The sequence below is a fragment of the Cimex lectularius genome, unplaced genomic scaffold (genome assembly GCF_000648675.2).
Source record: "Cimex lectularius strain Harlan isolate CLEC.00 unplaced genomic scaffold, Clec_2.1 scaffold27, whole genome shotgun sequence".
Taxonomy (NCBI): Eukaryota; Metazoa; Arthropoda; class Insecta; order Hemiptera; family Cimicidae; genus Cimex; species Cimex lectularius.
In genome coordinates, this window is record NW_019392670.1 from 1597313 (window position 1) to 1612739 (window position 15427).

At 37.7% G+C, this 15427-nt stretch overlaps 1 protein-coding gene across 5 annotated transcripts in view; it reads right to left on the minus strand.

Annotated features, from left to right (window-relative positions):
• Positions 1-15427, minus strand: part of LOC106667202 (homeobox protein homothorax) — a 209818-nt gene that overhangs the window by 162425 nt on the left and 31966 nt on the right. The window lies entirely within an intron of this gene.

Here is a 15427-nt window from a genome sequence, read left to right on the forward strand (position 1 = left end):
AGTAGAAGAGTATCTACACACTCATCTCATCCTTCATCATTTCGATGTGGATAAACTCGCGAGTTTAACACAGTAAGCTTACGTTAACACAACCCTTACCAAGACTGGCAAACTTACAGCTAATTAAAGAGGGCAAAGCACAGAGTGGTAGGACTACACAAGATCTAAGAAAACATCTACACAAAATGGGTATGTTCAATTATGATCCCAATGTATATATTACATCTTCGAATGCGAACTGCTCAATGTTGACATAGCCTGGGATACAAAGAAAACCCAGGGAAAGCAATTGTAGCAACGACAGTCAATGACCTAGCATATCCTAGGAGAACGGCCGAATCGATTGAACTGAACTAAAGAACTAGGTAAGTACAAGAAACCACAAGGATGCTTGGGCAAAAACCCACACTTCCTATTATCCAGCACCATCATCATCATCATCAATGAAGTCTACTGAACTTACAACAGCCTCTTACGTACATGGAAAAAAAGCCATCGGCTCAATTTTACTTTTAAGTATTATACGTACTCATTGGGTATATAATATTTTCAAATCGTTCAAAAGCTAAAAAGATCTGTTGAATTTTTTATAATTATTTATCACCATTAGCTGAATATTGGTGCCTGTTTCTTCCTCTCCTGAGTCTTGCCCGTTTAACGGTATTTTGGCAGTTTTGGTGAGGGTGCTTTTATGGTAGGTTCTGGCATTTCTAACGTTTATCTCATTTTTCTTTTGGATTCATTTTGAGGCGGAAGATTCTATCTGTTTTTGTCATCCAAACGTATAGGTTCAAAGCCTATGGTCTTCATAGATTATTACGTTTCCCCAGGTTTTGGGGATTTTGGATGCATTCACTGACGTAAAGTAGAAATACTATATTTCAATCCAAATTCTGTACAAATTATTTGAAATTGAACCTCGATGAAACGAGTCCAATTCCTTACTCGGACCAACCGATCGAAATGGGGGCCGCTGGAAGGCATTTTCCATTACTATTCAACTTTGGATCCTTTTTCTCTTCCGTTATCGAGGTGGGCAAATTTGCGCATAACTTTCTCAAATTTCGTCCGCGTACATTTTTTTTATACCGTTAAAAAACGTTTTATCACGTGCACAGAAATTTCAAAAAACAAAACACGAAAAGGTCGATTTAATGATGTTCCAGATTGAAACCTGGCCGTGGACCGAGGAGGTGCCGGTCATTCCATGAATTTCGTTAAGAATTCTCCACGCTCAGCAGGGGCGTATATCAAGTCGTAGCATCCCAGCGAAAACCTGTCCAGAGTCGACTGGTTTTTAGATCTTATTTAAATAAATATTCAATGAACCTTGCGTCGAGTGTTTGGCCCTCTGCCGTGTAGCTCTGTTGATTCAACTATTAGCATTATTTTAAAATAATAATAATAATAATAATGCGGCTTATGACAATAAAAAACATGGGCAATGATAGGATTTTGACAATGAACTACGGCATTTAGTATTCAAATTATATGAATGCGACCAAAATACATTCTTCGTCGTTTTTGGTGCATACTCGTAGTTTTGGCCTGCCGCCGCTTTCCTCTCTTCCCTTTTTTCGCGCTAATAATCAGCCATCTCCTATGGCTAATTTTTTAAAGAACCGTTTTATGCGTGTGTGTGTGTGTGTGTGTGTGTGTGTGTGTGTGTGTGAGAGAGAGAGAGAGAGAGAGAGAGAGAGAGAGAGAGAGAGAAAGAGAGATCTATGTGGATCTGTCTATATGATCTTCCCTGAAAGGGAATTGGAATGGGACACGGCCGTTTCGCAGGAGAAAAATTTTACATGAGAACAGTTTCGAGATTATTTCATGTGGTTCGAAACACGCGATCTTAAAACCGCACGAAGGCTTCAATGAAATATTTCTAACGAACCTTAACCAATACGGTCGAAAACGCCGTAGATAGAGAGAAAAAAATTCTGGATCGCTTATCACGCTAATCCCCGTTTTACGCACACGAGACTACTAATTGATTGAGAATTAAAAAAATAGAAATATTAACGCCGATCGAATTAAACACTTCAAGCGGAATGAGACTAATTGCCACTAGCCCGAATTTTAAATTTTCGACAGCAAAAAAATTTAATTACATTCGTCTATGCACGTACAAATTCGCAAACGGTCCGTAAGGTTTGTTTATCGATGGACCGGTGGAACTCGGTATGGTCTGGATAACAACAACAAATTCAATTATCTGCCAAGCTTTCGACCAATTTTAAGGTCATCACCAGGACAAAACAATTTTAAAGATGTCTACAAATTGACCATGCACCGTGTCCCTGGTAATGTTGGGTGAGTTATGCTCAAAAAATTTTTAAATTTGTTATTAAAACTTTAATTTTGTCGATTTGTAGACATCTTTTTGACTGTTTTGACCTGATGATTGACCATAAAATTGGTCATCAGGGCAAAACAATCTTAAAGATGTTTACAATAGAGATAATTAAGTTTTTAATAAATGGTTTTATATATCTGTGAACATAAACTCAGTGCAACATTGCCAACGATTTTTAACACTTTATTTATTTTTTATTAATTAATTTATGATTATTTATTCACTTGACAGTATTGAAAATTAAGTGATGATAGTAAACATTTTAACGGTAAACAAATCTTGATCCAAATAGTCAGAAAATAAAACGACGAAACTACATTAAAAAATAATTTTCTGGAACCTAAAAACAGCAGCCACTTCTTTCACTGGATTATTGATTTTCGAACCTTAAGGAACTGTGAACACAGCCGAGCTTATAAAGTAAGAGTGCCAATTGCTATTGGCAATTCCGAGCTTTTTGGATTAACAAAAAGACCATGCGTGAATGAAAAAGCTAAGGAGGCAGTAGAGCTGATTTTTCAGTCCTCGACGATAGGGAGGAGGGAATGGAACATCTGTTTGGTTTATTTTAAGAAACACTTTTAAAATAACCCCGGGCCCTTTCCAGTTTCGTGCATTGAAAATGCTCGCTTTTAAAATAATTTGAACAAAAAAAAAATCGTGATGTGGAGAATGCATCAGAGGCGATTGATGAAATTTGTTTTTGTTTGTTTTCGGCTCAAAAATAACAACAACACCTCCCCCCCCCCCTGCACCGCCATGCACTTTACATTATCGTTATTAGCAATTTAGAAATTTACACGAGTTTGTATCGAGAGTTTCCTTGTAGAATGCAAATCACAAGACCGTCCCTTAATGGATTTTCATTTCCAGCGCCGCCCCCCGCTGTGAAGCGATAACGTCCAATCTCCCACTTGGTATTATTGTTTGTAATGATTTTTCTCCACTTCTCCAGAAACTCCAGGACAATAAATAAAAGTTTACAGATTCATCTCTACTACCGAGGAGGTTCGTGAGCTTTCAATTCCTAAGTCAATTTTATTTACAACATAACAAGGGGGGAAGAGGTCATAAATTTGAAAGCCACTCTCTTTCTATCATTCTCTCTCACCCTCCCAGGTAGATATTTCAAACATTGGAAAGTTTTATTTGACGTACTCAGCCCTGTCAAAACAGAAATTAGAAATACCTTCTTTTTTTTTACTTTTTATTCCTGGCAGAAAAGTAACCCATTTGTCTAGTAAAAATAAATGTTTCTTCTCCTTTCGGTGAAAAGCGTGTAAAGAGTGCGTAATTTTTAAATGTGAAGGAGTAAAATCACCGTGACAGGTTGAAACGCACGAGCTAACCGTCAATAAAGCTGCTGATTACACCGTTAATCGAAACAAGAGCACCGACGGTCTAAAAAAAAGCCTTAAAACAAAGCACGCGCCTTAACCCTAGGAGGTAAAATCCAATAATAAACATATAATTGTGGATAACACCGTTCTCAAGAAATTGCAGGAGAGCACGCGAGGTTCGCGGTTAACCGTTTCGTTGCACAAAGATTACATTGAGCGAGTTTACTCGGGCGAGTCAGCTAGTGCGATAGTGATGTTGACACACAATTTTCCACTTAATCAGTAGCCAACTAGCATCATGACATTTTCTAGACACTGGAACCAGAACCACCGGGATACCTGCAGGTAGTAGTAGACTAGGATAACACACGACTAGTTTACTAAATAACCAGCCATAACTTTCTCGCGGATTGTTTACAACCTGCTAGTTACATAGTGAACATGACTACATCGAGCGAGTTTACTAGCTATTAGCCGACAGTTTAAAAGTGGGCGAGTCAGCTAGTGTGATAGTGATGAGAGCCAAAATGTTCTTATCCGACTAGCATTTCAACATTATTTAGACACTGAAACCAGAACCACAGGGATACTGGCAGGTGGTTCAATAGCATCTATGATCATACACGGCTATTTTACTAAGTAACAAGCCATACCTTCCTCTCGGATTATTTACAACCTGCTAATAAGATAGTGAACATGACTACATCGAGCGAGTTTACTTGCTATTAGTAGGTAAGTTAAAAGTGGGCGAATCAGCTAGTGTGATAGTGATGATGGCCCAAAATGTTCCTACCCGACTAGCATTTGAACGTTTTTTAAACACTGAAACCAGAACCACAGGGATACTCGGAGGTAGTTCACTAGCGTTTATGATCATACACGGCTAGTTTACTAAGTAACAAGCCATAAATCTCTCGCGGATTGTATACAACCTGCTAATAAGATAGAGAAACATGACTATATCGAGCGAGTTTACTAGCTATTAGCCGGCAGTTTAAAAGTGTGCGAGTCAGCTAGTGTGATAGCGATGATAGCCAATATGTTCCTAGCCGACTAGCATTTCAACATTTTTTATACACTGAAACAAGAGCCACAGAGATACTCGCAGGTGGTTCAATAGCATCTATGATCATACACGGCAAGTTTATACTAAATAACAAGCCACAAATCTATCGGTTGTTTACAACTTCGCCGGCTAGTAGGCTACAAGACCCGCTCCGATGTTACCGAGCTTTCAAGCTCTACCCATTTCAACGGACGCAAAAGAAAACGAAATAACAAGGTTGTAACATTTTAGAAAAGAAGTTCTTCTTTCTAGGTCATGAAAAAAGCAGCGCCCCGGAATAATTATGTCATTCCCGGTGTTGTTTTTATGACGGGCCAACTGTTGGGAAATTCGACTTTTCGGTTGAGGAAGTGACAGAAGTTTAACACTTTCTGAACCAGGAAGCTCTGTTTGTTCTCCGACTTTTTTGCCCTCCCATCTGTTAATGCGAGTTGACTATAGATGCACTGATAACGACTTCCACGTCAAATACCCCGTAATGCAGTCATTTACATTCATTAAAGTTTATATCTCTTCTCTCGGCTAACACTTCCTATCTGAATTAACAATCTTTTTTCGTATTTAATCGATCGAAAACTTTTTTGATGTAATATTGGGGGAGGATTGCTTTATGCGTACAACCCCAGCTTTATAAAGAAAAAAGTGCGGGCTTATACAGTTTATCACAACTTGGAACATAAAGGTCACTTGCCCGAGTTTTGACAAAGTGATACAGGGTCTATACGTGTTTTTTAAATTTTCTAACAACTAACAAATACAATTGAAACAAACATCCTATTTGTTAGGATAAAAAAATTCAAACGGCTGCAGTTTGACATAAAACTTGACAGCTGCTGTAAAAATCACCTCACAAGTTTAGAATTTGTTATCTCGTTTTATATTATTTACCCAGGTTGTGAGGATGATTCGACGATTTCGAAGAAAACCGGAAGTTTTATAGTTTTATTGATGTTGTTGAACCAAATTTATACTCCCCGGTTCAACCAATCCTTGACGAGATTAGATATTGTGAGCAAATGCTGCTGCCGGGAAAGGGTGTTTGTGAGCAGAGAGGGTGTGAGAGGACAGGAGCTATCTTGTTTGTTTTGTGTAAGTCCGGTTGATTCTTACGTGTTTTCCCGTCATTCCAGTCTAAATCCCTGGAGATAACTTATATCCGTTAATATCGTCTGCCTCCGTTTTAGGAAACAGATGGCGACTTAGTGAACAACACGAATGGCTTAGCGGTCTCTCGAAAACGGACGGTAAGTCCTCCTAAGCATTAAGTGCCAATCGATTATTTAGAATTAGAAAATGATCCCTATTTGCGCCGACATATGACCCCGTCACGTGAACAAAACGTGTAACGTAATTCCAGCTCGAAAATAATATTAAAAAATGAGTGAAAACAAAATATAGGCGAATTAATTAAGGTTTTTAGTTGAGATAAAAAAGTCCATGGCACGAGCGGGATTCGAACCCACGATCTTCGGCTAGATACGCCGCTGCTCTACCACTTGAGCTATCGTGACCTCGATCCACTCGGACATCAACTTCCTATCTCAGCCCCACCTTTGAATTTTCCCTCCTTTTTTCCATTTTTCAAATGTCGTGTAATCGGATTGGATTCTCGGCGACAAATGAAATGGCCACGGAGAAGTGTACTTCATTTTAAATCATTAAATTGGTCAAGCGGATCACGAAATTAGTGAACAAAATATACGGTTTTTTTAAATTTTGCATCAAGTGTTATTTAGTGCGTCGAGTAAAAACAGCAATATACTTTTCATGGTCTTTATTTTATTTAATTTGGTGATAAAATATCTCAAATCTAGGTTGCTCGTAATTTCTTGAACTAAAAACAGCAATGTTGCTGAAAGCAATTGTAATTTTTGGAATAAAATATTTAAAAATAATAATTAAATATAACAAATGTAATATGTGCACATCTAGAAATTTAGCTAATCTAATGAATTTAGTGCTTCTCTGGGCCCTTGTATTGGCAACACTGATTTTTTGGCCCCAATATAAAATCTCCGTCTTGGAATCTTCTATCATCAACCATTTTGTATCGACTGTAATATTAGCCAATCATGAAATTTTTCATATCCAGTTTATAATTTAACCCTTTATTGCCCAAAATTGGTTCAGAGCAATGCCAACTTAAGCAATTTTGTTTAAGGATAGCAGAAAATCTCGAGATTTTAAGGCACAGTGTTATTCCTGCTGTTTCTGTACGTGTATTGGCCACTAATTTTTTGGCGCCAATCTAAACTCCCGGGATTTACCGCTAACCTTTTAACAAAATTGCTGATATCTCAGGCATGATGAACGACCGCTGTGTAATGTTGATGTTTGAGATCAGAGACGTGGCCCAAGAATGACAATTATTGCACTACCGCCACTACTAAAAAACATGAAACAAAAAGTTTTTTTATAGTGTACCAATAAAGTATAAATTTAACAGCTGACCTAGACCCAAGTAAGTAAACACAAATAGAAAAAAGGAATGATTGTAAGTTCAATTATTATTATATATTAATATTATTATTTATATTAATTATTGATTGTGTATGTAAAGCCCTGAGGAAGTCATAATAAATTTCTACAGCTTGACGTGGAAGATTCTTGGGCCTCATCCATGATCCCAAAACATCAAAATTGCAATGTTCGCCATGCTCTAAGACCTTAGACCATAAAGGATTAAGCTTAAAGTTTGCACTCCATAACTTGGAGTTTTCATTAAACTGGCAGAAAAACAGATTTTAGTAACTATGTCAAACGAGGGGTCTTATGCATAACCATTGGCATATAGGACGATTTCCTCGACAGTCGTCCTTGTGATTTCGATGCCCTAAGACCCGGCGGAAGGGAAAACGTAGACGTGGAAGATTCAAGACCCCTCACGGGCCATGTGTTGTTGAAAAATGTGGATTATTTTTTATACTCTTCCCCACTCTCATAAAAAGCGGCGAAACCAGTTTGACCGTCTCAACGCTCAAAGACATCTCGAATTTAATGTTTCCGGAGGTGGGTGACTCGGCATAGGGCCGGCCCTTTTTTTTCATAAAAACTGTATGCACTACGGGACAAAAATGATACAAAACCCCTTTATCCAGGACTTGTCAGACGGATGGTAGACAATTTCAAAACATCTCCATTCAAATCGTCGTCCGATATGGAAATGAAGCGTAAATCATTTTGAATACATTAACGAAGGACGTATTTGAAATTCAAATGTATTCAATTTCCAATATACATTTTCGGCAATAAACATTAACACAATTGGCCACCTAGTAGAATCGACGTTTTACTTTAATAACCGGTCGCAAATGCATAAAAGTCCCAGCTGGTTAAGTAACGGCCTTCTTCCGTCATTCATCTCAGCCGTTTGTAAATTATTCCCCTGAAGGCGCATTGAACACATAGGACTGATGAAACAATAAATTTTAGTAACAGATTAAGGACTCGCCCGGATGTTTTGGCCAACGACATTACTTTAGCCCAAGTCTTGGGTGTGCCGCGCTCTACCATCCATGATGGTCTACAGCGGTTTAGGACCACCCGACGTCTCGATAAAGAAAAGAAGGTCGTGTCGACCGCGACGGCTAGAGCCTATCGTGTTATTGCTCTTAGCGCACTAAGGAGCCGTCATTTAACTCCAAACGGTCCGTTCAAACCAAAAATTAATGAGCTCTAAACCAGTGATCAGAAGGCTTGGTGTTAATACCCTATCCACTAAACGTCCCAGATCAAGTTCTCTTCTTGTAAAAAGGTGACTCTTTGCAAATCAGCACTCACTTGGACAGATGAACAACGGGTTCCCATCACAGATGAGTGCCGGTATGGTTTGTAGCAATCAGATGATCTGGACCGTATGTGGAGAAGACGTGGATGACGTCTCAGCCTTTTAAAGACAGTCAGTTATGGTATGATGCGGAATCAACGTGCATGCCCGAAATTATTAAAAACGAATAGATCTTTGTCTGCACTAAGGCATATTGAAGAAGTTTTTCTGCCGTATGTAGTAGCAGTTGTCACCGATTATTTGGAGGATGTAGGTATTATCACAACGAAATGGCGAACAGTTCTCCTGCCATGAATCCCATAGAACACATTATAGAGACGGGTAAGACTAGTTCCTAATCTCCAACATGGGATGCCTTGGAGACTAAAGGCCCTCCACGAGAACAGATGATGTAATACGCGTTATTAAGAGGAAAACTAGATAATAAATTGTTAGTTAAATCTATCTATTGAATGAATTAAGGGAATTTCTTTCGAACCATCATTATAAAATTTGGTTTACATAAAAATAAGTTTGATGTCAATAATATAAGGATAAATATACATATAGTTTGAAATGAACAACAAAATACGAGAGTCCGATTTTTGTCATTGAATGTACATTACAGCGGCAGTTGATAAAGCACCTACTACTATTTACTATTAGACACTATTTTTAAATTCTTCTGAAAAATAATATTTGGACACGTTCGGATATTTACCTAACCACTTTTTTTTTATCTATTAACTTGTTCCTGTTCAGAATTAAGTACCGTTACATTTAACGCAATTGAAACATCGCGTGACTGCTACTACGTCAAACAATTTGCAAATATTTAACCACTTCTCTTCTGTGATTTCGAGACTACTTTAAAAACAGAACCACTTGTCAATTGCTTGCTTAATTGCTGTTCAGGAAACCGACATTTTTTGTTAGTTAGAGAATGTTAATGAGCTTATTACTAGCATTACTAACAAGTTTACATAGCTTCTGTGATTTATAATACAAACTTTAATTAAAACAATGAATGAAATGAACAAATTACAGGTTCCCACCCACTGCGATTCGGCCCTCGGACACTAAAAATGAAAAAAAAAACATGATGAAAAGAAAGTGGTAGCGTCGGAGGGCCGGAAGGGCAGGGAAGCTCTTGCGTATCAAGAGCACTGTCGGTAGGTGGTACTTTGAGGATCTGACTAGTAAAAGGGTCTTCCTAATCGGATTAAGGATAGGCCATGCGCGGTTGACACATGGAAATTTGTTTTTCCACAAAAACCCGCGTATGTGTCCGGCCTGCAGAGAGAGCTCGCTGTGTCCCACAGAACTGGAGTGTGCAACCCCTTGGCTCCAGACAGAGAGCGTGTAGGAATGCCACACCATATGCTTCAGCACGAAATACGTTATCTAGGTCCCCTGTTTCGGTTCTTTGAGTTAACAGGTTTGTTTTATTGTAGATAGATTTGATGGTTTTGTTTCCTTAGCATGTTTTGAGAATGAATGTATTTATTAGCGTGAAAGTGTACGTCATTACCCTAAATTAGGTTAATTTCATAATAAAGTAAAGGGTGATGGATGAATATCAAGGTGATTCTTCATCACCCTGAATGAACGGTATGTAAATAAGAAAGAATGTATTTAAAAGTGACGGATGGCGTGAATGGGTTCGGTTTTAGGAACTGGTTGCGTTGGGGGTGAAATGACCTAGCTATTGATAGCTCCTGGAGCCCACCCAACGTTCGTAGTTGGACGGATAAGTCAGAGGTCTGACTCCGGACTGCCAACACCCGGGGTGGGTGATTCTTGAGGCCTGCCGGTAATTTATTGTAAACTACAAAAGCCGGAATAGCGGGTGCACTGCGAGAAGTCGTTACTTCAACTCTGTATATGTATATATGTACATACATGTGCAGTTTTGAATTTATATAAATCCAAATCCAAAAGTATAAGTCTATCACCCTGAACGCAACAGAGAAATCTCACAAAATATTTTTTTTCTTTTAATAAAAAATCGGGGAAAAATGCCTTCAAGTAAGTTCATTTTACAAGAATCCATAGAAAAATCGATAGTTTTGAAAAGAAAATGTTTAATTTTGACAGAAATAAGAGTTTATTTTCCCAAAACATTTTGTCAACATAGTTACATTTTCATGGAAATCAACCAAAATATTGTATATATTTTACTAGCAGTCTGAACATTAAATATCTAAAATTATGCGGTGAAGAGAATTTGTTCAGCTGGAATCAATTTCTCCCTTCAAGATCTAGTAATAACCAGATATCTGAAAGACAAAACCGAATAATTACCGGTCTTATGTTTAATGACGATGTCGGATTGCCGCAGCCCCGTTAAATTTTATGTGCATACCGCATTCCTTTAAAAAACCGATAAATCATCGCGTTAAACACTCCGTCGCTTTAATTAGTCTTAACTGCCTAGAAACAAAGTCTCTCTGAATCTGAATGATATCTTCCTAATATTTCCCCGGGTAGAAGGATCGTCCCATTCAAACCTCGGGAGATTTGCACCCGTTTACCGGGATCACGGGTAGCTGAGTAAATTACATAGGGTTTGTCAACCGCCCAATGGAGGGTCGTATTATTTTTGTTAAAAGATATACCGGCGTAATGAGGGGTTGCAGTTCGGGGCGTGGAAAATTACCCGGAACCTAGGTGAGCTTCCTTATAGTCACAGCCTTTATTCCATAAATCAATCTCATGCATCCACAAGTCAATTATAATTTACTAGGAGGAGGTAACACCTGAAATGACCAATTTTTTGTACCTATTCTATTGACACGTGTCGGTTTTATGGTAGGACGCATAGATGAATGACTTTTTCCCCGACATTTCCTCATCGCAGAAGCTTTCAATTCTTATTTACACATCTTTCATTTAATAAAACATCCTTCGTATTTTGACCTATTTTTGATTAAGCTTAAAGTGTGCACTTTTTTTTTAATTCATTGAGGCCGTTTTCTGGATAGATGACAATACACAAAGTGGTTGAAGTTTCTTCTGATCGTCGTACATTGTGCATCGTGCACAATCTCGAAATGGGAGAATGCAAGGGGATCCGCTCCAATTCAATTATTAAGTCGTCTAGAAACGTGAATCTTGGCGTAAAACGTCAAGAAAATGAAAATACTTTTTTTTTTTAACTTGACATGCTGATCGTTTCTCTAATATTCGTCATTTCAATCTTCAGTTGATGGCAATTTTCCAACCTTCCGCGCTTGGAAAGATTCTATTTCATATGGCTGAATATACATTGTAAGGAATGCTCTCGACGCAGTTTCTCTTTAAGAAATAAAAAACAAAATAAATAAAAATAGAAATTTTTCCTGTCGCGTACATGTGTAATTTTTATTTCACTTCGTTCAATGTGAAAATTTTTTGAAAACTTCTAACAAGGATGTGTGAGTGTTCGAGAGAAATCTCTGCTGTTAATAACGAGTGGACGTTTGATGAGGTCAAACACGTCCAGTAGGTCATCGTAACCGAATCTACGTTGAGAAAATAGCAATCAAAATTTTTTCCCACTTCGAGACCTTGTGTATTATTAATACACTTTTAAATTGTTGACCGAATAACAGCCGCTACATTTTAAAGGATGAATTGACGAAATAATTTAAAATGCACCGCATATCAACAAAACGACCCGCCTGCATAAATGAATAAATTGTTTTAATCAGAGGAGCTTTGTAATACAGGAAAGTTCTATTTATAGCATTTCTTCAGTTTTAATACTCTTTTCAATTCAATTTCATTTTTTTAAATAGCTACATCCCGTCTAAACGTTAAAAAATCTGAATACTACAACGTTGACTTTAATGAGAGGATTTCTGAAACGTACTCTACTACGCCCATGGTAAACAAAACGAAAAATCTAGTTGTTACATATAATCTAACAACATTTACACAGTCCTTTATAATTCGGGAGAGTGTTGAAATATCTTCTAAACAGGCCAAAAATATCAACATAATGAAATATGATTTAAGTTAACCCTTTCTGCACAAACGTTCTCTTAGGATAAGACCACATTTTGACAATTTTGGTTTTTAATTGGTCAAGCGGACCACGAAAACTAGTGAATTTACCAATTTTGTTAAATAGTTAGCGGGAATCCCGTGTGTTTAAATATTCTCCAAATAAATCAGTGTTGCTAATACAAGGGCAGAAACAACACTGCGCCCGCTATAAACTCAAGTGATTGCCTGCTAACCTTAAACAAAACTGCTTGCGAAATACAAAATTGTAAATTTGAGCGAGAAAGATTTAAACTGTATACGAAAAATTTTATGTTTGCCTAAGATAACAATCGATACAAGATGCCAATAGTCGGGTGAAGGGCGATGTTGAACGTAGAAGATTCCAAGATGGAGATTTTTAGATTGCTGCCAAAAAAATCAGTGTTGCCAATACAAGCGCCCAAAGAAACACTAAACTCGGCTAAGCTTTAGCAAATTGGCTAAATTCGGTTCGGGCAAGAATATTTCGATCGTTTGCAAGATCGACGAATTCGAAATTCGTTCAAATATTTTTTTTCATTTTTTATTTAAACCTCGCAATTAATAAATGTCTAGTTTATGAGATAAGAACAACAGAAAAGACATTAGTGCTTTTTCAAGATCATCACGGATCCTAACGACCATGATTTAGAAAGTCTGAAAAAAAACACTTAAGCAACAACAAAATGATTCATGTCGAAAATGTTTACCAAACAATAACGAGTGGAGAACTAATTTAACTAGCAACAATCAAAATATTTAAAAGAAGCTATACAATTATTTCAAAATATGAATTTCTATATTGATTGTTGCTTTAAAAGCATGAAAAGAGTCTGGGACCCGAGCATGCTTTATGTAAACGCTTCCTGCCCATTCCTTATTCCTCAAGACCTTCCTTGCCCTTTAATCCCTCACATGCTCAGTATCAGCATTGTTTAGTTTCTCATGGCATGTGCCCTCCGATTGCAGCTGTGGTTTTAGCGTTAGTGCTGTTACCTTGCGAAAAAAGGTTTAGTGATCATATTTGTTATGTACTGTTATGTATAGGGTACAAATAAAATAATGTTTCAAAAATTAACGTTTACCTGTTTGTAAGAATGCACAGGCTACTAAATTTAGCAAAATTCCTACTGGTAAAAAAATAATTTCTGAGGTGAGAGAAATCATAATGATATTAGTAAGTACATAGTTCAAGGTGTAGTTTTCGAACGACCAATGACGGATTGAAAGTGTTAGAATTCGGCGCGAATCGGTTTTTTTCCCTTCTCTTTCTAAATACTCGAGGCCAAAGAAACCGGCCTAATTAAGGGTGGAGAAAAAGGCGGAGAGTAAGAAACGCAATGGATAGAATGTAATTCGGGACGGGAGACGGTCAGGATGTGGGCATTCCGAATCACCTGCCCACAACTTCGGCGAAGGAAAATAAAAAACAGTAATTATCCTGGATTGTCGGAGTGAGAGGGTAAAAGTCCTAATTTATATCGAACGTAGTGAGACTGAGTTAAGAGGAGGGTATCGCCTAGTCTATACTTAAATCATTAGCCTGTCGTCTTAAGATAGCCTCTTCTCAAAGCCCTCCCCTTCTTCTCCGCTCCTAACTTACATAAATACCACCTCGGCCATTCAACAGACCGTTAATTAAACAAGTCGCGTTTTTCTTACTCTGTATCCGACTTAAACTCCCCCTTTTATAAATGTTATATATTTCCATCCACTTGATTATTTTCCAGATCTAGTTTTTACTTCACCCCTAAAACGTAACAACTGTTTTTTTAAGATCCTACCGGTGTATTTAAACATTGATTTTGGACTTGGCGAAAAATCCCTCTTTCGCGTTAAACGTATAGATTCAACATAACAAAATCTATCGTGTAAATGTAAATTGTTCGCAAATTAACCCTTTCTTTCCGAACGTTGCCTCGGGGAACCCCGAATTAACAAATTTGCTAAAGCTTAACATATCCCATGAGTTTAGGGCGGGTGTAGTGTTTTTCCTTCAATGATTCATCCCTTGTGTTGGCAACAATGATTTTTTTGGCGCCAAACTAACCTCTCCATCATGGAATCTCCTATCTCCGACATAATTCCAACTTCACACAACGAATGCATCTTGAATTCATTGTTATATTAGCCAAACGAATTTTTTTCTGTCCAGTTTATAATTTAACCCTTTCTCGCACAAAGTTGCTTCACAACAATGCCGACTTAAGCCATTTTGTTTAAGGCTAGCAGGAAATGTCGTGAGTTTAGGGCAGTCGCAGTGTTGCTCCTGATCTGATTCTGCCCGTGTATTGGCAACACTGATTTATTTGGCATAAATCTAAGCTCACGGGATTTCCCGCTAGCCTTTTAACAAAATTGCTAAATTTCGTCTTGCACTCAGACAGCATTAGGCCATAAAGGGCGACGAAATAGTCGAAAGATGGCTTTATTACATTTAGAAGGAAGCAATTAAGGCGTCAACAAACGTTCGATGAGAAATTTCTATGAGCGTTAAACAAAACAAAAAGCTATGTCAATTATGAAATATTAATTAAAATCGTAAAGTACAAACGTTGCGAACAGGCGTCGAATGCGAGAGTTCTTGGATAGCGTGCGTCGCGTGCGATGGGCCTGTGATTCCGTCTAGAAGACTGACCCCTATAATTACTCATTAAAATAATGATATACCGATATGCGAATGATATTCAACGTTTAAACCTGCCGTGGTTTTGCTTTTCCAAGTAAATATATAACAAAACCCTCTGTACTCGGTTATTTTTGGGTTAAAATTATACAACGATGACTAAGGACCTTGCACTGTCTAAATTTGTAAATTATTATGGAACAATAAGTTTGAAAAACGATACATACAAGGGATAGTTACAAAGTGACAAGTTACACGAACTCAAGGT